This window comes from Ursus americanus, chromosome 9 (genome assembly GCF_024610735.1).
Source record: "Ursus americanus isolate L20-20 chromosome 9, mUrsAme1.1.p, whole genome shotgun sequence".
Lineage (NCBI taxonomy): Eukaryota > Metazoa > Chordata > Mammalia > Carnivora > Ursidae > Ursus > Ursus americanus.
In genome coordinates this window covers 54,711,761-54,738,517 of record NC_142135.1, presented here as the reverse complement: position 1 = coordinate 54,738,517, position 26,757 = coordinate 54,711,761, and the positions used below count along the sequence as shown (strand labels likewise).

The following is a 26,757-nucleotide window of genomic DNA, read 5'->3' as shown; positions in this document are numbered from 1 at the left end:
TTCCTCTCTCTATGTATGTGTGTTCTGCTGTTAACAAGAAAATGAACATTTGGGATGAAAGGAAATGATGACTGTATAGAAATTTAAAATAGGACACTTGAGTTAAATTTACTAAATTAAAATTTAAATCCAACTGGATTTTCCTTTCTGAATATGAAATAAGAACCCTACAATACGGGCATAAGAATCACAACATATTTTTAAATGTTTCTATTAAAAATTTTTCTCATGTAAATATTTGTATCATTAGTACCCTATAGTATCTTAAAATATTCTAAAGGCATGTATAAAAATATCATGAAATGAATCTGAAAGGATCATCTTTGTAGCATAAAGATCAAGACTTGAAGTAAAGACAAAGCTCCTCACCCTTTGACACAGACAGAACTGTTTCAAATCCTCTAGCTGAATGATTTTTACATACATCTACTTGTTGGTTTTTCAAATTTGTCATTTTTCAATACTCTAGGGCTGAAAAGGAGAAAACATGGGGTTGCATATCGAGAATTCATATCACTACTTAATAGTTAATATCTTGACCACCTTTAAGATTATTCATTTGGAGAGTTATAACCTCAGTAATTCCAGTGCTACAGCATTCAGGTGATGCTATTATATGTCCTCCACCAGAAAGCTACTTGTAGCAAGAATCCTTCACTAATACCTAGTCACCTAGATTCCTGAAGTCTTTAACTAAAAACCTATTTCTTTTTTTTTTTTTAATGATTTTTTATTATATTATGTTAGTCACCATACAGTACATCCCCGGTTTCCGATGTAAGGCTCGATGATTCATTAGTTGTGTATAACACCCAGTGCACCATGCAATACGTGCCCTCCTTACTACCCATCACCGGTCTATCCCATTCCCCCACCCCCCTCCCCTCTGAAGTCCTCAGTTTGTAAAAACCTATTTCTATATAAAAAGAACCCTATTTAACTTAACCATAAGGGTAGCAATGTTGTTGTTTGTCATGATGTTGACAAAAAGCAGTAGACAAAAAGTTATCTGTAACTCTCAAATGGACATATTCATCCCCTAATTCCTAGGTAATTAACAAGGATAGAAACTGCACCCTGCATTGCCTCCCTTCAAGATGGTAAGCTAATGATACAATGGAATCAGAGTAAGTTATAGGAGGAGGGAATGGGGGCATGGAAAGAGGAATACCTTTTTCTTGGTTCCACAAAGGGCTGAGGGCCTAATTATTTTTAAGTATAATCCAACCAACCTCTTCTCATGCTTAGTTGCACTGAGTGACACTATTTGTGATGCCCAGTGTGCTGAAACTGAGCAGGTTGCTGTCAGTTTAAAAATGACTATAATAAAAGTGACCATGAAGATGGATCTTGTGATTTTGCGTTTCTAATCAGTCATCTGTGAAGAACACTTTTGCTTTGATTCAGCAGACTGGTGACAGCCATGATTGATAGTGCACGAGGATGAAAAAAGGTTATTAACTGTCTTCCTATTAAGCTCAATGTATTACCCCTCTAGGTGCATCTCATACTTTAAGTTAAAGTACTTACTCAGGTAAGGTCAAGAATGAACTCTATGGAGATGGTATCCATTCTGCTGAAAATGAGCAAGGCATCCTTTCACTGATTTTTTTTTTAATTTAGCATTTAAACTACATTTAATTCTACTATCTTATTTTTATTGGCTAAAAAAGAGAAATGTCCTCCTTCCAAGAACATCTATACTGAAAACACTAAAAGTATAGAAAATAGCTTTGAATGTAAAGATTTGAATGTTGAGCTAACTAGCAACATGTGTGTGGCATGTACATAAGTCTATATTTAAGCAGATGGTCATCTAGTGTATAATCTGAGGGTATTTAGACACTAAAATTGATTTGTAATTAAAAAATAAATATGTGTATGGCATTTGCAAAAATTGTTTTAATTTTCAATAATCCATATATGGCAAACTTTAGAAATAACAATTTCTAAGAAAATTAAAGGATCTAGAAATTTAGATATTTGTTTTCATTTACAGATAATGTACTAATTTCATCTCATTTTAACTTTTTAAAATTAGAAATATTACATATAGATGAACATTGGAATGATGGTATCTGTTCATGTTTTTAATGAGTATAACCACACATCCATCACATATGGCATGATAGATCCCAAGGTATTTAAATTTTTTCAATAAGTCAGGGTACACCATTTATTAAATGAAATAATAAACTTTTAAATGTTCTCATACCTCCTGTGTTCATTTATTCTTACTGAAGTCAAAATGTACTGAAAGATTTTTGTATACTTCATTTAACTTCTCTTTAAAAACATTTTAAATTTACAAGTTTGGCTATGAAAGATAACATTAAATATATGCATTTTAATTTAAAATTATAGTACTGTATTTCTTACATTTCCCACTGTAAACACTCAGTACATGTCAGATGTAATGTGAATTAGCCAAAAACATTCAAGGATATCGATAACTTGGCACTGACGTAACCACTTAAACTACAACCAACTTTCAGCTCTCTGTGCTTGACCGTTCTTCATTGAAGGACTCTGCAGAGTAGCACAGAAAAAGAAAATGCTACCAGAATGTTATTAGAGTTTTAGTGCAGGGAAAATCACATTATATCCAAAAGTTTTCTCTAGTATATCATGACCTGTTTCTCCAGTGTCAGTTATTATACTCATTTTTGGTATGTAATAAATTATATTTTCAAAAGGTACTGTTTTAATATTAGGATCCATCAACAATGAAATATAGAGAAAGTAAGGAAATGAAGTTCAAGATTTCATTGAATTTCTCTTTAGAGCGACAAAAATTGGCTCTCTACCCTATTCTGCTTAATATTGCAATTGCTGTTTTGAGAACCTTTTCCAGGTCTCTAGTATTTTATGCATGCCAAGTATAACTTAAATACACACTGAAGGCCTCTTCATAAAAAATGTGAGATCAATATGAAAATTGTTTATTTAGTGAATTGTGTTTATGTGGAGTGGACTTAAAGGTACGTTTTAGAATTCATACAAGATTCTTTCAATATGACACATTAACCTCATTATTAAATGGATTTCTCTTTCTGCCCTATACAACTTCAGCAAACTTGTGCTCTCAAATTCAGAAAGCAACTATGAGATAAGTGATAGAGGGTGATACATGGTCAATGATAGCATTCTGTATTATTGTTCGAATATTTGTATAAGCTAATAAGAAATATGTTGCACGTTTCTCAAAAACATTGTTTGCTTTCAAAATAAAAAAAAAAGAAAAAGAAAAATCCAGTTTCAAACTAAACTATGTAAATTAACAAAGTGCTCTGAATTATTAGTGAAAGTCCTGTCTTCTTCTATTTGTCTACCTGGGAGTTCAAGGAAAATCAAGGAAATGCAAAGACAAAGTAGGCCCAAGAGGAATGCAGGGATTTCCTAGTTACCCATTTCCTAGTCTCCTCTGTTCCTTCTCTTTAGAGAAGATCTAGAACACACATGACACATAGTACACATTCTAGGAAAGAAGAAGGTAAAGGCAGTTTCAGGTAAAGTTTAGGTCATTTCCAAGGCAGTCAATTAGCATAGCTGAAATTGATGTCGAGCCATATTTTTTGCAGACTCCAACACTGGCAGACAGGAAAAGTTAAAAAATGTAACATTTTCTTTTATACTTTTGAAACTCCAGAACACAATGTTGCATTAATTTTGCTCAAGCAAGTGACAGAACCGGTGAAGAAATATCCCACACCTTTGTGCAAACCCTTTAAATCTGGTTCTGAGGTTATTGCAACTTGGTTTCATCTACTTGCTGGGGCACAAGGCGTCTTTAGTTTACAGTATCTAAGGCTTCGACTACTTTTAGCTTGAAACTCTCTCCCGAAGCTGTTCCACTCCTCTATGTATCTCCCCTTCTCCTCCTCCTCCTCCTCCTCCTCCTCCTCCTCCTCCTCCTCCTCCTCCTCCTCCTCCTCCTCCTCTTCCACCTCCTCCTCGTCCTCCAAACCTACTAGGGGACATAGGGTAAGGGTATGAACCCGGTGGTGCACATCTGTGTAGCCAGAACGTGGATGCTGACAGTTGCTGTCCACTCCCAGACTGTGTACCTGAGCGTAGTGGCCACTCTGCTCTTCCGCCCAGCCCACTTCTGCCTGCAGTGTAGCTGCTGTCACGCTAGCCGGTGATTTGATAGGCTTGTCGGGTTGCCATGGTGTTGACTTCTTGCCTCTGAGGAGCTGCCCAATGACTGGAGGTCTGGGATTAAAGCGGGAAGAGGCAGCGGCCACAGCGAATTTCAGCGGCAGCTGCAGCAGCTAGAAACAAGAAGCGAGAGGACGAGGTCTTTAGACTGCGTTCCCCTCATGCAGCCAGGGCGGCCAGCGAGGCGGGGAAGGAGAAGAGGCGTGGGGGGGGGGGTTTGAAATGGTGACTACTCGAAGCCAGAAGATACAAGGAAGGGGTTTGAGACCCTCTCAGGAATAACTCATAAGCAATCTGCACGCGCTGAGAGGGAAAATCTCCCAGAATTCGTTATTATTCACACAAGACATTACCTGGGCGGGTGGTGGGACTGGGAGTAAACGGTTGTTAAAAGGGATTTAAGTGGCTGATACACCTTCCCCCACACCCCACCCCTCATTGGGCAGCGAGCTAGCTTGACAAATAAAGAGGCGCTCCACGGAGAACTTCAAATCATGGAAACTAACTTATTCCAAGGAGAGAAAGTGCAGTGAGACCGCAACCAAGTACATGAAAATAGTTGCCTGGGCCGGTGGCCGGCGGGGGCGGCCTGGGAGGGGGGAGCCCGAGGGTGCCTGTGCAGTGCACAGCCCCAGACGGAAACTGTAAACTAGGAAATGAAAGGGAAAGAAACCGCTTCTGTTATAAATTAGTAGGTAGGTGAAGGTTACGCAAAGAAGAAAAGGGAAAGTAAAGCTGTTAAAAGAATAGAATAAAACCCCTGGGAGTTCAACTCACCCCCCTTCCCCAATCCAAGGGGAGTAGGAGGAGAAGAAAAAGTGCATTCTGGTGTGATGAGAACTCTCTGGAATGTCTGGAGGAGAGGATAGAAGTGCGAGGGTAAGAAGACCCGGGTGCTAAATAATTGGCAGGAGAGAGAAATGGGGGAGGGGCGGGGTAGGAAAGAAAGATTCCGCGATTCACCGAAGAGACTTCGAGATTCAGAGGAGGGAGATTCCAATAGGAGGAAAAGAAGTACAGAAGTTCAGACCTGTAGCGTAAAGGAGGAAACGACCAGAGTCAGTAAGAGAAAAGGAGGAAAAAGGTGTGTGCTGCTGAGGGAGGGCGTGGGAAGGCCACCACGGTCAACTGGAAGGAGCAACTGCTAGGACAGAGGGCAAAAAGGGCAGAAAATTGGAGCGACTTAGGCGGTCGACAAGAGCACCGCGGGGCGGCACCGGCGACTTGGAAGCCAGGTGCCGCACAGCCCGCTCCCCGGCTCGGGGCGACGCGGGGACTTTTCTGGCAAGGAGAAGAGCTGCTCTTTCAGCCTGCCAGAGTCACGATTCACCGCGAGTCCCAAACACACGCCTCACTAACTACTTTACAGCCACTTTCATTGATTTTCTTTAACAAATAAACATAATACCCGTTACAGCAACACTTCCTTTTGCTGCAGCTAAAATGCCATAAGGTCTGATTGCTGCATTTCTCTGGATAGCAGTTTTCAGATCTCCAAATAAATCGGTTTCCTTCACTTAAAAGATCAAATATGTGATCACATTCTGGTTTGGGGAGTCTAGTCTTCGCCCCCCTCTATAATTTGAGAATCACCTTTTAGAGTAAGTAGAAGACAGGTCCGGATACAAGTTTGCAAACCTGGAAAGGCTCACTGACATTTGCATATTAATTTTTGCTAATAAGAAGTATCAATTTGGAAGGAAAACACCGGCGAGGAAATGGACTCGTTTGCAATTGCAGGGAAATTAACACCAGTCCGACAGCCACACCTAAACTACTCCCCCAGAGTTATCTCTAAAAAATATTTCCTTTAAAAATAAAGTATTGTCAACTATACTTCAATTTAAAAAAATTAAGTATTTCTTTTAAAGTACCCCCTCTTTAGAGCGGTTTCTGCTGGAGGTTCTAACATACATGTCAAAGGGTTGTTGAATTATTCATTATTGTAATTACTATCATCATTGTCATTATCCCTTTCCATGTGGAAATAATTTTATTATCGTAATTTGATATCTGAAGAATTTCCTGTTAGTCGTTTGATAATCATTTTTTTCTGCTGAAAAGAAAAGTTTTGTTTATAAATGAGATAGAGAAAATGTTTTAAATGCTTTGATGTTTGCTATAGATTTCCGTTTATCTAATCGATCGGAATGCCAATAAAATCGATTAAAGGTTTAGTGTTTTACAAACAACCATTTTGTGCTTTTTGATTTTATGTTCAGAATGATTTTAATAAAGCTAATGCTTTCCTTTAACATTCTCCCTTTTAAAAATCCAAACCTTTATCGTTTTTCCTTTTATTATTAGAAATTGCCAGTTAAAGCTCTTCTAATAGGAAAATAAAAAATATAAGCAATGGCAGCAATGGTTTAAATTTCATTCTCTTGTTGCTCAAGGTATTTAAATAAAGCCCTTTAAAATCTTGGTGAATTATATGCGATCATTCAGTGATTGCGGAATATTAAATTAAACTTAGATAAATCCGCATTGAAGGAGGCAGCACCCAATCCTGAATTTATTTCCCATTTTCTCTAACAGCATCACTGCGCTCCTCTCTTTGCAATGACAATGTGCCAAATCTGGGCATTTTGAAAACATTTTCCATATGCTTTAACAGGGGACTGATAGACAAAGAAGAAAAGGAGATGATCTTTTTGCTCTGAGGTATATCTTCTTTAACCTTTTTCTCTTAGACTTGCACTGATAATCATTTTAAAGCAGAAGTTTGAAATCATGTAATTCTTTTTTTTTTTTTTTTTTTTTTGCTTTTACCTATTTTTCCCCCCCTTATCTTGTAATTTATTCCTGAAATGGAGTTTTGGTTACAATATAATGTAAAGCTATCATTTCTGTACCTTGGCAAACAACATTTGTTTCAAAATCTTTGATTTAGTTTCTGCTAGCTGCCTTCTGTAATTGAAGATGGATTTAATTATACATTTTGTAACTTAGATCAGATGGGCTGTTTGTTTGCTGCGGGATTTAACGGTGCTTTTGTGTCTAATATTTAGGGACATTACATATAGAGGTGGTGGCTTTTCTTCAACTATAAAGATTTGCACTTTTGTCTTGGAAATGTGAATGCTGGGATGAATGTAATGTCCTGTTTTCAAATAATTCTATTCGGTGGCCAGTGTTTAGTATATTGTCTATACAGCATTACCTTGACTAGATATAGATGTTTTAGGTTTTAAAAGATCACAAATTTATCGTCTATTCAGTGAAATCTCAGTTCTTTCTTTCTTTCTTTTCCCACTTATCTTGTCCCATCTGCATCGTTGTCTCTTAGAGATCTTCCCCAGATGAAACGTAAAATTTTTGTTGGATATGTTTGCTGGAAATATCTCCGTGTGTTTTGAGAAGGGTGTGCTTGTGATCCTGGGTCTGGGCGCTGTTAAGTGTGAATACATGTGCTGAGGGGGGTTGGGGGATGTGTAGTGGTAAGTGATAAGGAGTCCTTATTAATTTGCATAAGAGCTGTAGAAGTGCTTGTGAAGTTAGTGAAGTGCTATTGTTTGGGGAGAGTCCCTCTGATTTTGTTTATAAACACTGGGCTTGTTGCCTAGAGGGAAAGGAGGTCACAGCACTGTCTGAGCCCTGACCTCTGAAAGGCCAGAGGGTGTCTGACTTTTCTCTCTCCCCCTTCCCCCATCCCTTCTCCACTCCCTTAATTCTTCCTTCCTCAAACCCTCTATAACTCCTCCCTTTTCCCCATTCCATACCTTACCTGTGCCTAACTTTACATAATAATGACTCCCCCCCCAACACAAGTTGAACCAGGTCAGAACCACCAGGAAAAAAAAAAAGGTAAAACAGATTTACTGCAAATAAAAACCAAAAAGGGACTTTAGTTATAAAGAGAGAAACATACAGAAACATGGAAGTACAGATAGAGACCGGGATCAAGATGGGGGCATTTTTATGACAAAAAAGACCACAAAGGAGATAAGAACCAGGTTGGGGGAGGGGAGAGAATCAGAGGACGACAGATTTAACTGCCCACAAATGCTACACACACATACACACTCAAAATGTCTTTCCTTTTTGAATTTCATTTCATTTCATCTAGCTCACTCTCACCATCAAAGAGGGTGTCCATTCTGGATGTTAGGTCATATTTTAAGCTCCCGCCCCCCCCCCCCGCTTCTTGAGTTCTTAAGAAAAATATACTTTTTTTCGTAGTAATGAAATTTGGCACTCTTTCACACTATTTCTTGAATTATTTCACTGTAAATACAATGTGTTTGTGACACCATCCCAAATAAGCCCTGCACTTTCCGATTCACTGACAACTTCAGGTCCCCCCCCTTACACACACACAGCGACACCTCGCCACTCACAAAATGACAGACATTGGTATCAGTTTAAGTGTGTTTCGGAAAGGAGTTGCTGAGTTAAAAATGTTAGTTAACAGACTGCCTTTGTTAAATAGCCCCCGGGTGGAGAAGACCCAACAAAAAGAGGGAAGGAGGAGGGGGGCTGAGGATCTGAAAGTGTCTGTGGTGATATAAAGGGTTCCTAACGCTGAAATCTTGTAATACCTCGTTTCAAACTGAGCTCATCTATAGACCCCGGATGCGCGGTCAAAAGACTGGGAACCTTTTCCCCTTGGGCTGGGCTTGGTCTTGAGCTGGCGGGACGTGAGGGAGAGGGAGGTGGGGTATTTGTTACTGAATTGGTGAGGGCAGGGCGGGGGAATCCGGGAACAGACAGCGGAAGACTCCTTAAAGAGATTGTAAAGCCCAGAGTGTCCGCGGCACAGATTTGGGAAATAAAATACGCCAAGGAAAAGTCTAAAAGTGGAAATTACCTTTTGTCTCAATATTAATTACTTCTTGCTTCCAACACTCAACACCTAAGCACTTGGTATCCCTTTTTGGTTCTCCCCCAAATGGGAGCTCGGCGTCAGGGTCCGAGCGCCCCGGAATGGGCTTAGCTCGGCTGGGTAGCCCTGGAAAGTGTAGAAGAGGGTGTAGAGAAAGTTCTTGGCGCGGCAGGGAAACCTCTGCTCCTTTCACTTTGAAATAAAAAGTAGCCAAACGTTCCTTGAGGGCGGCGGCGGGTTCGCACAGAGTTTAGGGACAGCAGAATGGGGGCGGGGGTGAGGGGGAACCAGGGTCAAAGGTTGACGGCAAGGGGTCCTCAGAGACCCGAGAGGAGCAGCTGGGTTTCCTGGAGCGAGGGGCCGAGAAGGAGGGCGCCAGGGTCCGGGGCGCAGCCGGGGCGAGCCGGGCCGATCGCGCCCTCGCCCCGGAGCAGCCCCGCGGGCTGGGCTCGGGCTCGCCCGCCTCACCGCGCCCCTGCCCGCGGCGCCGCGCTCCGCGCCTCCGGGCCCACCCCACGCAGACCTGCAGCCGCTTCTCCCCAGCTACCCTCCTCGCGCGGGCGCGCTCCAAGGCCGAGCCCTGGAGGAAACTGTTGACTCCGTGCTAGTCCCTTTCTGCCCCATCCCCTCAGCCCATTAACCCCCGACCCTCACCTCAGCTTCTCTTCTTAGTAAAGAGGTGAAAGAGGATGAGAAAGAGATGATTAAAAAGAACACACACACAAGCTAGGAGGGGAATACTCGCTAGCAGAGGGATTGCAAAAGTGGGCGCTCCTCTTACAAATCCTCCTTCCTTTTGTTTTCTTACCTAGAATTCAATAACCGCTTCCCCCCCACACACACACACACACGAGAGAGAGAGAGAGAGAGAGAGAGAGAGAGAGAGAGAGAGAGAGATTTTCCAAGAAAAGAGAGGGATGTATTTTCCAAGAAAAGAGAAGGATGGGGGGCATAGAGGAGAAATAGCCACCAAATTTTTAAAATGGTTTTCCTGATTTGACGTTTGGTGTTTTGACATTAATGACATTAATGTTATTGATGATGTTTCAGGAAGAAAAAGGCAAGAGAAATAAAGGAGAACTTGAAAACTAAATGATCACCATTTCCCTATTCTTCCATGCCAGAAATAGACCCCTTTCTTCACCTGAGCCTGAAACAGACTTATTGTTCTCAGGTGTTTCCTTCATCATACGCATTTACCGTCTGAAATCGCAGGAAATGGTTTTTCCATCAGTGAGCTTGTACATGAAGCCCTCTCCCGCAAAGGGCTTGATCTTTTCTGATTTGAACCTGAAAGTCTCCCTGCCTTCATTTCCCCTCAGTCTTTTTAAAAGCCCCCACCCCCTTCCCCAACACACACCTCAAATGGTTTTTTAAAGCCAGAATTTTTGCTCTCTGGGGTGTTTTTCTGTAAACAGCAATGCTACATAAACACCTTCTTCACTTCCAAGTTACAGAGAATTAAAATTTTACCACTGTGGCCATGTATGTTTCTTAAAGCACATGGATAAACTCAGCTGAGGTGCAATCAGACAGCACACCATGATACAGTTGCTGTACAAAGGTAAGCCTGTAAACAAAGTAACTTAAAAATCTTAGAAAGCCATACACTTTGAGCAGATTCTTCCCAAACAAGTTTAAAATAGGATGGAGTCTTTGGAGAGGTAGATGATTTTCTGTTAACGTTTAGTAGCCCTGGTTTATACTATACTAGTACATACATCGACTTCAGATTCCTAAGGTGGTGATTTGCTCTTTTTTCTCTCTCTTAATAAAGACCATATCTAGGTTTTATTCTCTACTCCAAGCCTTTGGACTTTCATTGTAACCTTAGCCAGCTGCTGTAGGTAGGCAACCAGCTTTTCTGATTTGGGCCTAGGTCTGCTCTTTTGAGGACAATGCTTTTATCCTCCCAGGTGTTTTGTTTGGTTTTTAATGTCATTTGCATGAGGTCTAGGATTTTCCAAATGTTCCCTGATAGCACAATGTTTCAGGTCCAGAAAGATGCGTGTTTGCAGCCTCTGTTATTCTGCGATAAAACTTTTTGTTGGTATTTGGTAGATTTGGTGCTTAAGGCCTAAGACAAGGTTTTGAAGCAGATCCTGGCGATCCAGAACTTCAAAGACCTGTCAACTCAAAGCAGCTGACACCTCACCTGTCCAGGAAGCTGGACATTGCAAGTATTTCCTGTTTTTAGCTTGTTTGGTTTGTACTTTCACCTCTCTCTAGAATTCTTATTTTTGAAATATTACATAGATAGTGTCTACTTGTGACCTATAGTGTAGCAGTGTATCAAGATGCTCTCTGAGTAGCAAGGGATAATATATATATATATATATATATATATATATATATATATATTCCATATTCAGATATTCAGTAGGGGGTATTTAAAAGTATGTCTATTCCTAGTTTTAGTTAATTATCTTTTAATGAAAGTGTCACTCATATTCACATCTGTAATATTGGAAAGAGATAATTAGATTTTCAAATGAGAATCAGCCACCTTAAATTTTGTACCAGAAAATACCAAGTATATTTCATTCTAATGAGATCTGTAGTGGGGTTTTAAAATTCATCATAATGTGCTTCAAGAAAGATAATTCAACAGACTTGCAAGATGAAAGGGTTTTTTTTCCCCTAAGTCTTCTTAAGCTATTACATTGAACTTATGCAATTCTGATAAAATATTCAAAAATATTACATAAAGGCTAGGACCATATCCCCACTATCACCCTTGCACCCATCACTTACTCTCATTTGAAAGTTTACTTTGACTCAACTAACCCCTTGCATCTACCATGCCTTGGGTTTTCTCTTCTGCGTGTGCAAGCTAAAGATACGTGTTTAAATAGGTGCCTATGGATCCAGAGTGTAATTCTTCCTTCGAAATAGGCTGGGCACCCTTTATTTACATACATCTGCATATTTGCTCAGTCCCGCATTTCTCCATTAAAATGCGTTCTTGTACACAACAGAATAAATGAGGCAGGGAAAAACTCCTCATTACTCTAACTTAAATTTCTCCTTAAAGCTCCCTAGTAAACAAGTCTCTGGTCCGATAATAATTACTTTGCTTCATTAAAATTAAAAAAAATTCGACTGGTTAAAGGGCATTGCTTTGCCGGTATTTATGTTTTATTTTCTCTTCCTTTTTGCTGAGAGAGAGGGGGGGGGGGAGAGAGAGAGAGAGAGACAGAGAGAGAGAGAGACTGTGTGTGTGTGTGCGTGTGTGTGTGTGTGTGTGTGTGTGTGTGTGTGTCTAATGAAGTTTGGGAGTCGCGCGCTCAGGGGCGCGTGGGGTGCGAGCCCCGGAGATCCCCATCTCCTGCCCTCTCCGCGGTCGCAGCGTCCCGGGCTCCCGCCGCAGCGCTCTGAGCCTTGCAAGCCGCGAGGCTCCCGGGCTGCTCCGAGTCCGGGCTGCGCGTCATTTGCAGTCTGGGGAATGTTGATCACCTCACTAATTACACCTCTCTCTCCCCCCTCTCCCTCTCCCTCTCCCTCACTCTCCTCTCTCATTCCCAGAGTGCATATCGGGAATAGACACACAAAGACATGCGCACTCAACTTAATCAGCCATTTTTTTAAACAGGGCTAAAACGATAATAATTAGCAGAATAAAGACATATCGGATTTTCATTTCCTTTCCTCCTTTTCCCAACCCCTTCACAACCAAACAGCGAGACCGCGGTCGGCACATGCTTTAACTCCTCCCGGACCCCCGAGGACCGCTCCATGCCCCCCACTTTCTGCTTCAGCGTTTTTATTTTCACCCAATAAAGTTCGAGGATTATTTTTTTATTTTTTTTTATTTTTTTTTAATGAACCCTCTCGTTTTACTTGGATGTGATCAGCTGTAAGTAAAATAAAAGCAAAACAAAAAAGAGGCGAAGATCGAGTAGGAACTGCAGGGGAAATGGAAAGTAAGTTTTTTCTTTAACTTTTATTGAGTAGTTTGTGTTAAATTTAGGTCGAGTATCGATTATCTTTCCAGCCTGATCTTGCACAATCTTTGATATTTCGCTCCCTCTCTCTCCCTCTCCGCCTCTCTCCCTCTCTGCCCCTAGCTCGCTCGATCTTGCTCGCTCTCGCACACATCCCCTCATCCCGACCATCTCTTCCGCTCTGCCCCCCTTTTCTATCTCTTTCCCCCTTTTTTGGCTCAAGGATTTGCTCCGCTGAAAGAGGGAGGGGGCATTGAGGGACCTGATTTTCCACTTTCTTGGGGGGGGGCTGCGTTTTTGGGGATTTAACTTTTGGATTAAGTGGCGGATCATCCACATTTGGCCGAACAGTTTTCTCTCCTTTTTCCTGTCTTTTCGGGTTCTGTCTCCACCGCGAGCCTGTGGCTTTCTCGTGGCGCGGGGAAGCTGTCAGCTCCGCAGCGGCGCGCACTGCCAGGGGTCCCCGGTCGCCCCGCGCCCCCATACCCCGGTCGGGATGATCCTTTCTCCGCACTCATCCTCGGAAAGTTTGAACGTTGGTCGGTGGGGCTTGAAGCCCCTCTCTCCCTGTTTTACACCCCTTGCCCCCGTTATTCAGCCTCGTTTTTCTTCCTCCTCTTACCACCCCCACCCTTTCCTCTCTCAAGTTCTCCGAAGGGCGCTTAGTGCGCGGGACTGGCTGAGGACGGGAGATTCGTACGCCTTGGGCCGGGGGTTCCGAGAGGCCCGGGCACGAGCTGGGGCTGGGGCTGCAGGTAGATACCCGCCGGCCGGAGCGGGCGGCGGGCACAGCCGAGGGCTGCTCCCGGCGGCGCGGGCGGCGCAGACTCGGGTGCTGGCGAACGGAAGGCAGGTCCGTTAGGAGGCGGGAACGCCGGGCCTCGGGGCCAGGGACCCGGGAAGCGGCTGCAGCTCTTGCCAGGCGCTTTCGCTGCCGGGTGTGTGTTAGACTAGAGGATAGATGCCAGCGGCTCGGGGTCAAGAATCTTTCCTTTCCTTTTGGCAAAGGGCAAAGGGTGTGTGTGTGTGTGTGTGTGTGTGTGTGTGTATTGGGGGGGGGCTGTGGCCGGCTGTGAGAACTGATTTATTCCCTGCCCCCCCAAAGAGGTTCCATGTCTACAAACGAACTTCACCTTCTTCGCCTCTCTCCGCATCAAGTGCGCCTTCCGGCCGGGAGCAGCTAAGGGAAGAGGGGCTGGAATGCGTCGGGTCTCGCCTTCCTTCTACTTCTGTTTCACTCCCTCCTCCCCCCATTCTTTCTGCTCTTTTCTATCAGAAAATAATAATAACAATAAAATTTGTCATGGAATTGTATAAAGTTTCTCTACCGATGCCCAAGTTACTGAGGGTTCCCCATCCTGGCCCCCTTCCCCCACAGAAGACGGTGCACTGGTTTGTATTTCTTTTGTTACCTGTGGTCCGGGCGGGGGGCTCCTTTCGCGGCTCGGGCTGGGGTCCGGCCCAGAGAGGAGGCTCCAGTGGGCGCCTTTGGCCGCGACTCCTCACTTCCGCGCGGTTCTGGTGAGATCTTAGCTACCGTTCGGTGAGACACCCTCCTTGTAGGTACCAAAGGTTCAGATCGCAAACACGGACCCCCCCCCCCACCCCGACCCCTACACACATACATACACACACTCAACACGTACTCACAGACACACATACATTCTCCCTACTCCCCCCCACCTCCAGCCCCCACCTTGCTTTTCCCCTCCCCCCTTCCAAAAAAAGCACATACACAACAACAACAACCCCCCCAAACCAAACAAAAACCCAAAGACAAGTTCACTGGCGGAAGATGGTGGATTGACACTGACTCAGACAGAGGCAGGTTCACCAGGAAATCTGGCGGTCCCGATTTCTGACAGTTGCATTTCCTCTCCTTGAGTCCTTACCCCCCCTTTTTTAATAACTCTGTTCCATGTTTAATCAAGGATCATGTAGATGGCAAAAGGAAAGACAGAGAGAGAGGGGAGAGAGGAGAGAGAAGAGAGAGAGAGAGAGAGAGAGAGAGAGAGAGGAGCGAGAGACAAGAGACAGAAGGAGGGTTCTTTTTTTTTTTTTTTTTTTTTTTTTTTTTTATTGTGTTCTCCTGGATTTTCAGTGGCTTGATCCCTATAAACGTGGAGTGGTTAAAGCTCATATGTAGTATTATATTTTTAGTTGGGTGGATGGATGGAAGAGTCAGGGAGAGGCTGCGGCTGCCGCTGCCTTTTCGGGTGTTGCTTAGATTAAGGCTGAGACTTGGCTGCGATTGGGACGCGACAGTGACACGGGCATCGATCGCTTCCATTGAGAGCAATGCAAAAACACAGCCCGGGTATGTAACACTCTCGGTGCCATCAACATTTGTTTTACTTTATATTTACTGGCAAAACTGACAGAGCAAGCTCAGACTTTCTTTCTTTCTTTCTTTCCCTCTTTTCTCTTTTCTAACTGAAGAATTAAAAACAATTGTGTATAGAAGTTGTTGGAAATGATGGTTTAAATACAAGAGAAAGGAGATATTCGGAATTATTTCACTACCTCTGTGACTGATTGTGTTTTAGAGTTTTTCTTCGCCACAGAGGAGCATATTATAGAAAATGAAGGTTTTCTTTTTTCCTTCCTCTTCTTAAAAAAAAATCCTTAAGGGAATATTTGATAGTTTTCAATGTTTGCGGTTTCAATCAGCAGGAAGGCACACAAAAATAAAAGATGGCTAGCCAGCTGTTTTAACCTCTTGCACCTGGCTTCAGTGTGGGGATCATAAGGTTTATATAGTTATTTTTTTAAATGGTTTTAATATTTATGGCATAAAGTGGGGGAGAGAGCATCACTGTGTATTTATTCAATAGCTGGTTGCTTTTGGATTTTAAAAAAGTAAACTCATATTTAAGTGTTTTTATTTTTATGGCAATGAAGATAGAGCCAATGAAATATGGGGGAAATACCATAAATCTGAAAAGTGAAATGTACCTAAGGAACAAAGAAAGGTCAGGTAAACCAGCTGTGTAAGTCAAAGCAATAGCACCAACTGTGGGGTTAGGACAGGGAGAGTGGGCTGTGAGTCTAGGAAGTGAAAGTTGCCACTAAAAGTTAAAAATGAAAGAAACATGTTCAGCTCTATTGTAATCTTTCGCAGTTTTTAGCAGATAAGCCCAAATCTGTCCATTAATTTTGAGCTAGTTGGATTATTTTTAAAGATGCTGCACCAGCAAAGGAAAGCATAAAGGATGCTGAGAAAATCGCTGTTTAATATTGCAGAATTTACTGCTTTCATTCTGACCATGAGCCTAAATTTACACAATGAAATTTGATTATCTCTAATAACAATATTAGATCCTCCACTGGATGGATGAGAATTGAGGTGGTTTTGTTGATTGCAAGGGTTTAATGTTGCATTTCAGAATCTGATGTGGTTTGGCCTCCCTTCCATTAACTGGAAAACCCCTGAGGTTTTACAATTATTTCTTAAAGATAATACATTTAAGATTGCATTGGTAGGCTGAAGAAAAGTCATAAAGGCAAGAAGGGAAGCCCTTAATAACTCTTGAGATTCAGACATGTTCAGCAGTTAGATTGGCTCTGACTTCACCAAGGGTCGACAATGTGTCATTTCCACGAAGCCAAATTGCCCTCTGCCTATATGATATTAATGTGCAAATCAATATTTCAGGGATTAAATTTCCCTTCTTCATTTTTTATGGTTTCTACCTCAATAAGTCTCAAGTCTATTAGAAGAGGCTGGATGATTTAAAATCTTTCACTGCAGAATGGCTTGTTGTAGTCTTGTTCCACAGACCATTTTAGGATTTTCGTTATAAAGACTAAGGGCATCCTAAAGAAGTTGTGAGGTAGTATAGAGGCATGCTCAATAGCATAAAGCCCTTGTTCGATTAAGAGCTAAGGGGTATTGGAAATATAATATATATGTTTATGCAATACAGACACACACACATTCTGCTGCTTTAAAAATATTATGTTAATCACCTATTGATTTATTTCAAAATCAATTGAAGTTCCTTTCTTATTAGTGATTTGTTCAGCATTCTTGAGGACTGTGTTAATTTCCTTAAAGAGTATGCATGAATTGTCTTGGTGTGAAAGTATTTGGGAGGGCTTTTCATTTAGCAATATTTTCCTAAGAAATATTTCTAGAAACCATTGTTTGTAAGAGTAATAATCAAGTGTTGTCATCTGCATACGTTGTTGTCATAGCTATCATTGCATTTTGTAGCTGAATGATTTAGCTGATATCTGTTACAGGAGGCCTTCTCCAATTCATTTTACATTTACTTCTAGTACTTAGTAGGCACAATGTTTCTTTTAACCCTCTTGGAGAAACACACTTGTAAAAGAAAATATGTGATTTGATTGGGAATAATACAAAGCAGAAATTTGGGAGGTCAAAATAAAAGATTGTGACTTTATCACATAATCTTGGGAAGGCCTACTGTCTATCATTTGGTGGTGGTTTATAGTCTAAAACCATCTGGACCAAGTTCCGCACAGCTGCACGAATTTCATATGTGATAGAACATTTTTTCCATTCAGTGTGAAATGTTCCTTCCTAAAAAACGTACACCAGACTCGCTTAATTTAGTCTGTTAAAAGAAATGCACATGAAAAAGGACAAAAGGCTCTTTAATCTCTGCAAGCTGTTTGTTTTTCTTCAAGATTCCTGTCTGTTTGGGTTTGAAAAGTCATGTTTATTGAGGGGATGATTCTGAGGTGTGACATTAAAATAATATATGATTTTTGGACTGGTGGCCACGCTCCTGCTTAATTTGCAGAACTACTTTTTATGCCTGTCAAAACAGAGAGTTAATCTATCCTTATTTACAATTAATCTCAATAAAATTAATCTTAACTATGCTTTATTCAGTGGCTTAAAATATCTAATTATATTCAATTAACTGCTGTCATAGTAATTAACATTGCTTAATTGCCTCTGCATATATTTATGTAAAGCTCATTAGGTGCTGATGCCCCCTTTTCCTTTTCTACTTGCTATTTTTGCTGTTGTCGAACCATTTTCATCTCCCAAGGTCCCACAATGTCAGTGAGAGCAAATTCTTAACATTTTCTTGAAATGAATGTTATTGCTTTTCTATGAGAAGATATTCGTTATAAGTCTTTAAAGACTAATCCACACACACCCTCCCTACCCCCCCCCCCCCTTTCCCCTCATCCCTGGTCCCTACCACACTCAGAAAATATTTTCTGTCATTGTTGCTAGAAATATGAGAAGCCAGGTTAAGCTTTGTGTTTATAAATGAGGAGCCTTTCTGTGTCTGCCTAGGGGCTGTACCCACAGGCAGAGTTTTTATCCTCTAAGACCATTCTAAGGGTTAAAGACTTGGCCAAGGTTCAAACTGAAAAGCGCCCAGGGAAAGTGCATGTGAATATGTACAAGTTTCATGTAATTAGTGCTTAATTATATTAACATATGCAAATTGTCAACTTAGGAGCTCGTTGAGCTGGCAAAGATCAGCTAGGCACAATTGCTGTATTGTTCTGAAACAATAATGGATTTCAAGTTGGATTGTGGAAACACATAACTAGCTATCTAATTTAACTCATACCATGGTGAAATTTCATTAGTCTCCATGGAGACTGGTTTAATTGTGCTGACTAATGTTCTGGGCTGCAGAATGTCCTAAAAAGAAAGCGTTGTTTGCCTAATCCACCTTACAATGACACTTGTTTGTACATGTTTCCCTTGTGTGAGAATTTGCATATGCAAATAAATAGTTTCTCTGCCCCATTTGTCATGGCTGTTCATTACCCATGAAGAGGACATTGTTACTAGGCTGTTACTGAGTCTCCCAAGACAGGATAGTGTCAACCAGTCCAACTACATTCTTTCATAATTTGTTTCTGATTAATAGACCAGAGTGAGTCTCAGTCTCTTTGGGCATCTGCAAAGGGAAGGTCAGTTCTATCACAGAAAAGAGTTTCTGCAGTTTACTGGGGGACTTTTTCTTCTTATGATCATTCTCCTTTTTCCATTCATTGGTTAACACCATCATATTTAAAATAATGTATTCTTGTTCTAAGAATGCCTCTACTAATAATCTCTAGTTTCCTAAAGCAAAAAGATAGGAAAAGAAAGGAGATTCTGTTATTGGAATATTAATCCTGTTTTTGACAGAAAGGTAAACTGATATAATTGCTTTTCAGTTGAAGGAATGGGGGTTTATACAAGTGTGAAAGCATCGGAAAAGGATTAGCATTTTTTTGCATAATGAAAAGCTCTGTTGAATAGGGTTCTGAATGGCTGACTGAATGACTAAGATGAAAGGAAGATGAAAATGCAGGCCCCTCTTTCTTTATGCCTATGCTCTGCTCTCTCTAAAGTTATGTTTGTCCAAGACTTGAGAAAACAAGCAGGGGCTCAGATTTCAGCAACTTATAAGATGCCCTGAGTTTTCATCATCACTGGGAAGTAATATGTATGACAATAGTGCAGCTAGAGGATGATAAACAGAGGCTTGTATGCAGAAGAGTTTTCAGAAACATGCTAGGCTAGCCAAATATTGACTATTGGGTATCGAGAATTCCCAGCACTTTGCTGTCAAAACCGGTTATTTCAGAGGAGGCCAAGAGTATGGTGTGGATATTTAATTTAGTTAACGATGGAATATATGGTGTTCCCCCACCCCCTCCCCCATAGGCTATAAATAGTTGTCTCAGTTGGTAGAACACTTCATTTGGGAAAGAGTTGTGTATCCTGACTTTTGGCATTGTTAAGTGTGCTAAGTGGCCCATCAGCTTTTCTGTTTGGGAGGGGTTAGTAAAAGAGGACACAGAGTTATTTTCCTAGGATTTAATTCATCTTCATGTTGCTTTGTAGGTATATTGTGCATTTCATTTCACGATAAGTCTTTTAAAAAGTGTCTGAGTATTGTATGTTCATTTTTGCAGACATTGGCAATAAGGTTTTCTCTTGTCACTAGTTAGAGCTGTAACTGGTTATCAGTTGACAACATGGTCAGGGCTCTTAATGATGTTTCTTCAACCATAATTAGGGCAGTTAAAATACCATAAGTGTTAAGACACTTCCAAAGGTGGGAATGGATTCTTTTGTACACATGTAAATCAAACGCAGTGTGGATAATTATTTATATGTATACATTTTAAACAATCTCTTTCCGGTTTGGGGTCAGAACAGATGAGCCATTGAAGGCTGCCCCAGAGCAGGATTCGAAGATTCCACCAGATATTAACCTAACTTGTTTTGTTCCTGGAGTGTAGAACTTCTGTTTGCCTCATCACTTTCGCAGTTCAGTTGCTGAGGTACTGTTAAGAATGTTACATGGAAACTTGGGAAATCAGAAGTGTTTTCACGTAAATTAAAGTATAAGGGTTGCCCCTTGAGTACAGAATATTGTAAAGGAAAAGTGTTTGATCTTTGTTATATAAAGTCACCAAAATTCTTTACTGGAGTCCTTTAAAAAATTTGTCAAGAAATTCTGGATTGTTTCAGAAACTTTTATGGTTAACTTTATGATATGCTTGCAAAAAGTCTTAAAAGAACAAAAAAAAATCCACATGGAGGCGATTTTACATGCAGAAGGGCTTATTAAGGTATTTCCATAAGAAAAATGTGTTAATTTAAAAAATAAATTCATTTATATTTTAAGACATTGTTAACCAAGCACCATGTGTTGTAACTGGCAGCTTTCCAGCCACCATGGAAGTGGATCACACATGGGTTAATAGTAGCTTATGTGATGTCTGCATTCTTAGGAAATGGGCAAAAGCCCAGGGTATTCTGATATCAAGATTTTAGGAATCAGACAGAAAGCAGAATATATGTTTATATGTGAACAGATGGACACATGTGAGAACTAAAAGTGCACAATTTCTCTTGGCACTTGTTTTAGTTATCCCTGATGATATAACCAAGATCTTAGTGCACTCGCAGTCTTTGATGGCTAAGGACGAAATGGTCTTTTAATGAGGGCTCAATGGCATTATTTTCTTGCATAAGGATTGTGCCCCTGTGATCTTACCGGATTTGATGTTCTGTTAATTCCCTAGTTTCAGAGGTTCACAAGTTGCCTTGAAAGTTTGATATGGTTTCACGTTTGACATACAATCCTTAGTCCAGGGATGGCTGCTGTCCACTCCCCTACTCTCAAAGGTTTGTGAGTGAAATAAAATATTTGCCATTTTCAGCCATTTTCGAATGTATGCACACAACTTAAAAATTGCTTTAACACTTAAGTCCTATTTGGCAAGCAACCTATCTCTGATATAATTAGCCACTTTAACATTCTAGAGATTGAAAAAATAAACAAAGAACATTTAAGAATTTGGGCGGCTTGACTTGGTTAATATGTCATAATGCCCTGATGGTCCAAGACAAGTCCTGAGTAGGTGTTTTAGTCATTCAGGTCAGGAGTTCACACACTAGCATCATGGATTTAGATGATTGGTCATTTCTTATGTTTGCGTGTCCTGGGGATACGACAGTGCACAGTTGATAATTTCTGAATGGTACCCACTATAGCACATACCTCTGAAGACAAAGTTTATAGATTCCATTGTGTTCTAGCTATAAAAACAGAAAGCGTTCTGCAAGCATTTACTCAGATCTAAATCATTTTAACCAGGGAAAATTGACTTTTGGGTTAAAATATGCATTTTATAACTGTCCATAAAATTCTTTTCCTTCACTGTAAAGAAGAAAGGAAATCCATAGCTTTAACAATAGTTAAAATACGAAAACATATGAGCTGGTGTGTACCACCTGGTTGTACTGTTAAAAACAAAACAAAACAAACAAAACTTTGTAATAGGGAAGTTTATGGAAAATCTTAAAATTCATCTGCTTGGAAGAGTAAATTGAAGAAGCCCAATCATTACCCCAAGTACCTTAATTAAACCTGAAAGGTTTTATTAATGTGGATTCTCTAAAATACAGTTCTTAGTACTTTTTTCCATACAGTTAGGAATAGTGCAAGTAATACTTAAATTTTCAGAGCTCACTCCTTAATTGAGAATGAGTTGAGTATATACAAACTAGGAGTGTGTATAAAGACACATATACACACACTGACCCCTCTTTCCTCTTTAGATGTATTCATAGGGGTAGCCTGTGAAATTGTCCCTCTGTAGACTAAATTCCTTTCATTTTCTAAGAACTGGCCAACATGATCACAACAGAAAAGAGCAGGTAGGTTTGTAAGAGAAACTATCAACATGCTAAAGTCTGAGAATATCCTAGAGTTAATTCAGTTCAGCGGGCTTATTGTAAAATATGAGATACTGAATTCAGGAGAAGTAACCATTGAGTTACCGAGCAACTAGGGAAAATGTCAGGACAAAACTCAGATATCCCAACTCTAGGACCAATGGTCACACAGCTATATTGGCTGCTTGGAAAAGGGTTTGTTATGTAACTGAGTATGGTGGTGTTGAAATAGAGAAGAAAAGAAAAATGTTGGTAATCCAACAGTGATTCTGTTTCTTCTGAGAGATGAGTTCTCTGCTACAAAAAGGAAACAAGTACAATCTGAATGGCATCTTATCACTGTGACTGTATACATGTATTTGGGTTAATTAGGAGGTCAGACTAGGTGCAATGAATGAACTCAAGAAGAGTTTATGACGCATAAAAGTACCGATGATCTCAGTGAGTTAAAATGTATTCTTAATAATCATGAACGTGATGTTATGAAGTAAGATTTCTATTCTAATAGGGAAAGCAAGTGAAGACAACGCTGTGATGCTGTAAAGGTAGCATAGTGCACAGAAGGAACAACACAGTAAAAAACGGACATTCTTTTGATTCTGTTTACTTTGGATTCCTTTTTATTTATTATTATTATCATCATTATTATTATTTTGCATTCAAAGACAGGAACAGAAATTTACTACCTCCCAAAGTCTCTGAGAAGTTCTTATATCCAAAATAGAAAGATTCCGTATGATGTTTCTAATTCAAGTATGTGAATCTTGACTGCATTTTTAAGTGCTTAGATTCCTTTTTAAATGAGTTTATTTTAACTTAGACTTTAGATTTTTGAAAATCTCCTCCATTTTTGACAACTCAGTGACCAGTAGAATTGTGTCAGAGCTATTAGACAACCTGAGTTAAATTCTTATTATGGATGACCTTATTCAAATGATGTAATCTTTGTAAGCTTCAGTTTCCTCATTCGTATCTTAACGTTGTTGTAGAGATTACATAACACTGAAGTGTTGTGAACATTAAAATAAGTAAATGTGACAGGGCCTGATACCCTGTGTTCCCTTTTTCTTTATTTTCAATAGCTGGTTTCAATGTAATGCTCAACTAAAGAGCATTTGATAAAGCAAGTCTACATAGCTCTTTGGAGTAAGGATGCCCGTCTCTTTTACAACAGAAACAGAAATTAGGAAACGGGTTTGCATAAAAGGGATATTCTTATCGACAGATACCTAGATGGCATCTACGTGGATAGCCCTCTACCTCATTATCTGCCACTCCATCATCATGAGTTGTTTGGTTTCGAGGGCTTTTAGATGTTTAATGCATTTCTGGGTCTTTTTCTAAGAAGCAAATTAGAACAGGAATAGTTTTTAAATAATTCAGACCTCGGTCTATCTACATGAACTCAAGATTCCAGGCTGTCCATTATATGCAATCATAGAAGATACCACAACGCTTATTTAAGTCTTGTTGACCCGGCCTGTGTGAGAGCCTTAGAATTACAGGATTTCCCAAAACTGGGTTAGATGCCACAGAAATACCTTTCCAGATTTTTAGTATTACAATACTTTGATACACAACCAAAGGAGTATGGCTATTACGTGGCTCCCTGTTGATCAAGATTTATACCAACTTAGAGAAGAGATCCAGTTATTAATAATCCAGTAATACTGTACAACCTTTCAGTTTTCTTGAGGGATTTTATAGCCAACTTATGAGACACCTTAGCTTATCTCTTGGAGGAGATCACAATCCTTTATCTTTTTATAATAATGCATTATTCATTGGAGGAATACCCAGGTTCAAAGATAAAATGCATGACAAAGGTTAATAAATTTATAATACAATTTTTGGACTATCTAGAAACAAAAATCTATTTCTTTTATGGATTTTCTTTTTTTTAATTTGTAATAATTTCCCATTGTGATACATGTAAGATGCACATTTAAAATTACTGTTTGTATTTTTATGGGAAATGTAAGTGTACTTGGATTGTAACTTCCCAGCTTTGAGTTTGATTTTTTTGCTTAATATGTGTGGTTCATAATCTTTGTTAAAGTTTTCCTAAAAATTAACGTGTGTGCCTTGCCTATGTTCTGGTCATTAATGAGTGATCCAGGACTTGACAATTCACTTGAAATACGTTGAATAAAGCAAAGAGTTTATTGAATACTGATAGGGTAATGATATATTTCACCAAAAGAAAAACAGTTAGCATCTTAACATTTTTAATGATGCTTATTTAAGTGTTTCTTCAAATAAATTTCAGCCTCCATGAGGGCAGCAACCATATCTGTTTAATCACTGTATTGTAACACACATTATTGGCAAATCATCAGTGCTCAATAAAGTATCTATTAAATGAATGAAAAAAATGAATAATAGTTAATTAGAATATAAATAGAAAACTTCAGTTTACTGTTCTACTGAAATCTGCCACTCTTCTTGAAATCTAGGTACTTTTTAGAAATATACAACCTTAAAAACATCTGGGTTTGTCTTGGAAAACTCCGTAGGGAAAACTATCTTCAGCACAATCTAAATGGGTTTTTATATTAGAACCATAGATTGCTGTAGTCAGAAGGGATATGGCATAATCACCTTGTTTAACCCATAAGGAAACTGAAGCTCAGAGAAATTCCTGGGAAATATCACGTAACTACAGAGCCTAGTTGATCAGATCTAATGTGTATGTACCCTTCAGCAAATTATTTAGCATTTTGCACCTTAGTTGGCCCATATCCAAAGATACTATAATATTAATATGAGAATAATTTCTGTAATGCTGGAGATTTTTTTATTTGTGGAATTTTTCCAAGCAAAGGATGATTTTTCAGTTGGTACAATTTCTGTGATGACCACAGCACAAGCTGACTGTTCTGGGATTGTAAAGTTAAGCTGCTCAAGATAGACAAGAATTGCTTGAAAGGTGAAAACTTGCAGGAAAAATGGGGTGGGTCATTTAGTTCTTGAAATGAAGCAGGGTGCAGATTAGGAATCATTATGGTTTGCCAGAAGTCACCGGTCATAGAAGCCTGTTTAAGTGCTCACTGTCAACAAGGAAATCATGGGCAGCACTTACAGTGGCTCACCTCTGATTTATTCATAAAGCTCACACGAGCACTTGGCTTTGTTCTTGCTCTAGTAAGGGGGACTGATGCCAATAAGAACAGGAATAAAGAGCTCCTTGCATGGTCCAAGAGTGAATAGCACTTTACCTCAAAGCCTGACCTCCTTTCCTGAGGTCTGTTATGCTACAGTTGACTCTGATTGGCTGTGTGTTCTCAGATGAAATGAGAGAAGAGGTTATAACAAGTATCTACTCTGTAAACTCCATAGTATACATAACAAGAACTATGTAACTGGAACTTGGGTTCTAACTTAACCTAAAGGGTTGTGATATTTATGCTAAATGGAAAGACTTCCTTTTCCCTTGTCCTTGGAAGCTTGAAAAGGTCCACATTTAATAATAGTTGGAAAATACTGCTTCCTTCTAATTGGAGAATGCAATGATCTTGGAGTAAAATGGGTTTTGACGATCCCTTTCCCCATTAAAATGAATTTAGAGAGATTTAATAATATAGGAAATTAAGGGTTCAAGAATAAAATATGTACTACACTGGGATCAAAACAAAACAAAACAAAACAAAACAAAACAAAAAATGGGCTTGCTGATTGATGAGGCCATATTTCTCTGAGAAGCTTTATTTGGGCCACTTCACAAATTACGCTCTGCTCCAGCCGCCCATGTTGAGGAGAAGGGACCTTTAAGAGACAGTCATCTGGCTGGTTTGCACTGGGGCAGAGGTCGAATAGAGTTACTTAAATCCCCAGAGCAACATTTAGTTAATGCTAGTCTTTTTTTTCCCCCGATCCTGTCCACTTTGGCTTCCCTTTTCTCCTTTTGATGAAGTTGGTCTCTTACTACTAAAAGTGCATATATTTACACAAAAATTTCCTCAGATTTTCACAACACATTAACCCAGAAGAGCCATATTAAGAGATGGTGATGAGAGTTAATGATATATCTTTAGATAAAGCCATCCTCCCATGCAATCACATCAGAGTCATCAGCTCATTTGTCATGGCTGAAGTGAAAATGTCAGGACCAATGAGTGTATGAGTGCTGAAGGGGGCGAAAGGGCTTTTGGAGAGAGACATTTTTGTGCTGGGAGTCAGCCATGGCTTAGATTTAGCTCCAGGGAAATATTGGGATTAGCCAGCACTGTGTACAAATCCTTAGCATAACAGAATTAGTTGGAAAGATGGAGAGGTGGGGTCATGAGGATGGGTGCATTTCTAGAGTTATGCTCTAGCATGCTGCAGAAACTACGGAAACTATGGCCAGAAAACTATGGAAAAGAATGAGGTGACTTATTAAAATTTTTGTAAGGGATGTGTTATATGCGGGCCCATTGATTTAAGCAAGATTGAAGCCATAAATTTGAATGGCGTCAAAGGAAGACCTGCAAAAATATGCTAAATATGTATTTTTGTTTTAGATTCGGCTGCATTAAAAAAATAGATCTAATATCCAAAAGCTTTTGGGGGAGATAATATTTGAGTACACAAAGGTAAGATTCAGGCATAAAGTACTTTTGATAGTATTTTAGAGTGGAAGTTAATACTTAATTTAAATAACAATA

The 26,757-nt window shown here is 40.0% G+C and overlaps 1 protein-coding gene and 1 long non-coding RNA gene across 6 annotated transcripts in view; one reads left to right on the top strand and one right to left on the bottom strand.

Moving 5' to 3' along the window:
- The window catches only part of LOC123797952 (uncharacterized), a 46,043-nt gene extending 31,141 nt beyond the window's left edge, over window positions 1–14,902 (bottom strand). The window contains exons 1-3 of one of the 2 annotated variants that reach the window (XR_015725825.1): window positions 14,745–14,902; window positions 14,343–14,486; window positions 4,068–4,274 (exon numbers count right to left, since the gene is read on the bottom strand). This is a non-coding gene — a long non-coding RNA (uncharacterized LOC123797952). Of the gene's footprint in view, window positions 1–4,067; window positions 4,275–14,342; window positions 14,584–14,744 lie in introns of those variants that run through there. The other variant, XR_015725824.1, reaches the window with a different exon arrangement.
- The window catches only part of ZFHX4 (zinc finger homeobox 4), a 179,100-nt gene continuing 164,881 nt past the window's right edge, over window positions 12,539–26,757 (top strand). For 3 of the 4 annotated variants that reach the window (XM_087864792.1, XM_087864793.1, XM_087864791.1), the window contains exon 1: window positions 12,539–12,909. The gene's annotated coding sequence lies outside the window, so the exon portion shown is untranslated. Of the gene's footprint in view, window positions 12,910–15,110; window positions 15,248–26,757 lie in introns of those variants that run through there. The other variant, XM_045806091.2, reaches the window with a different exon arrangement.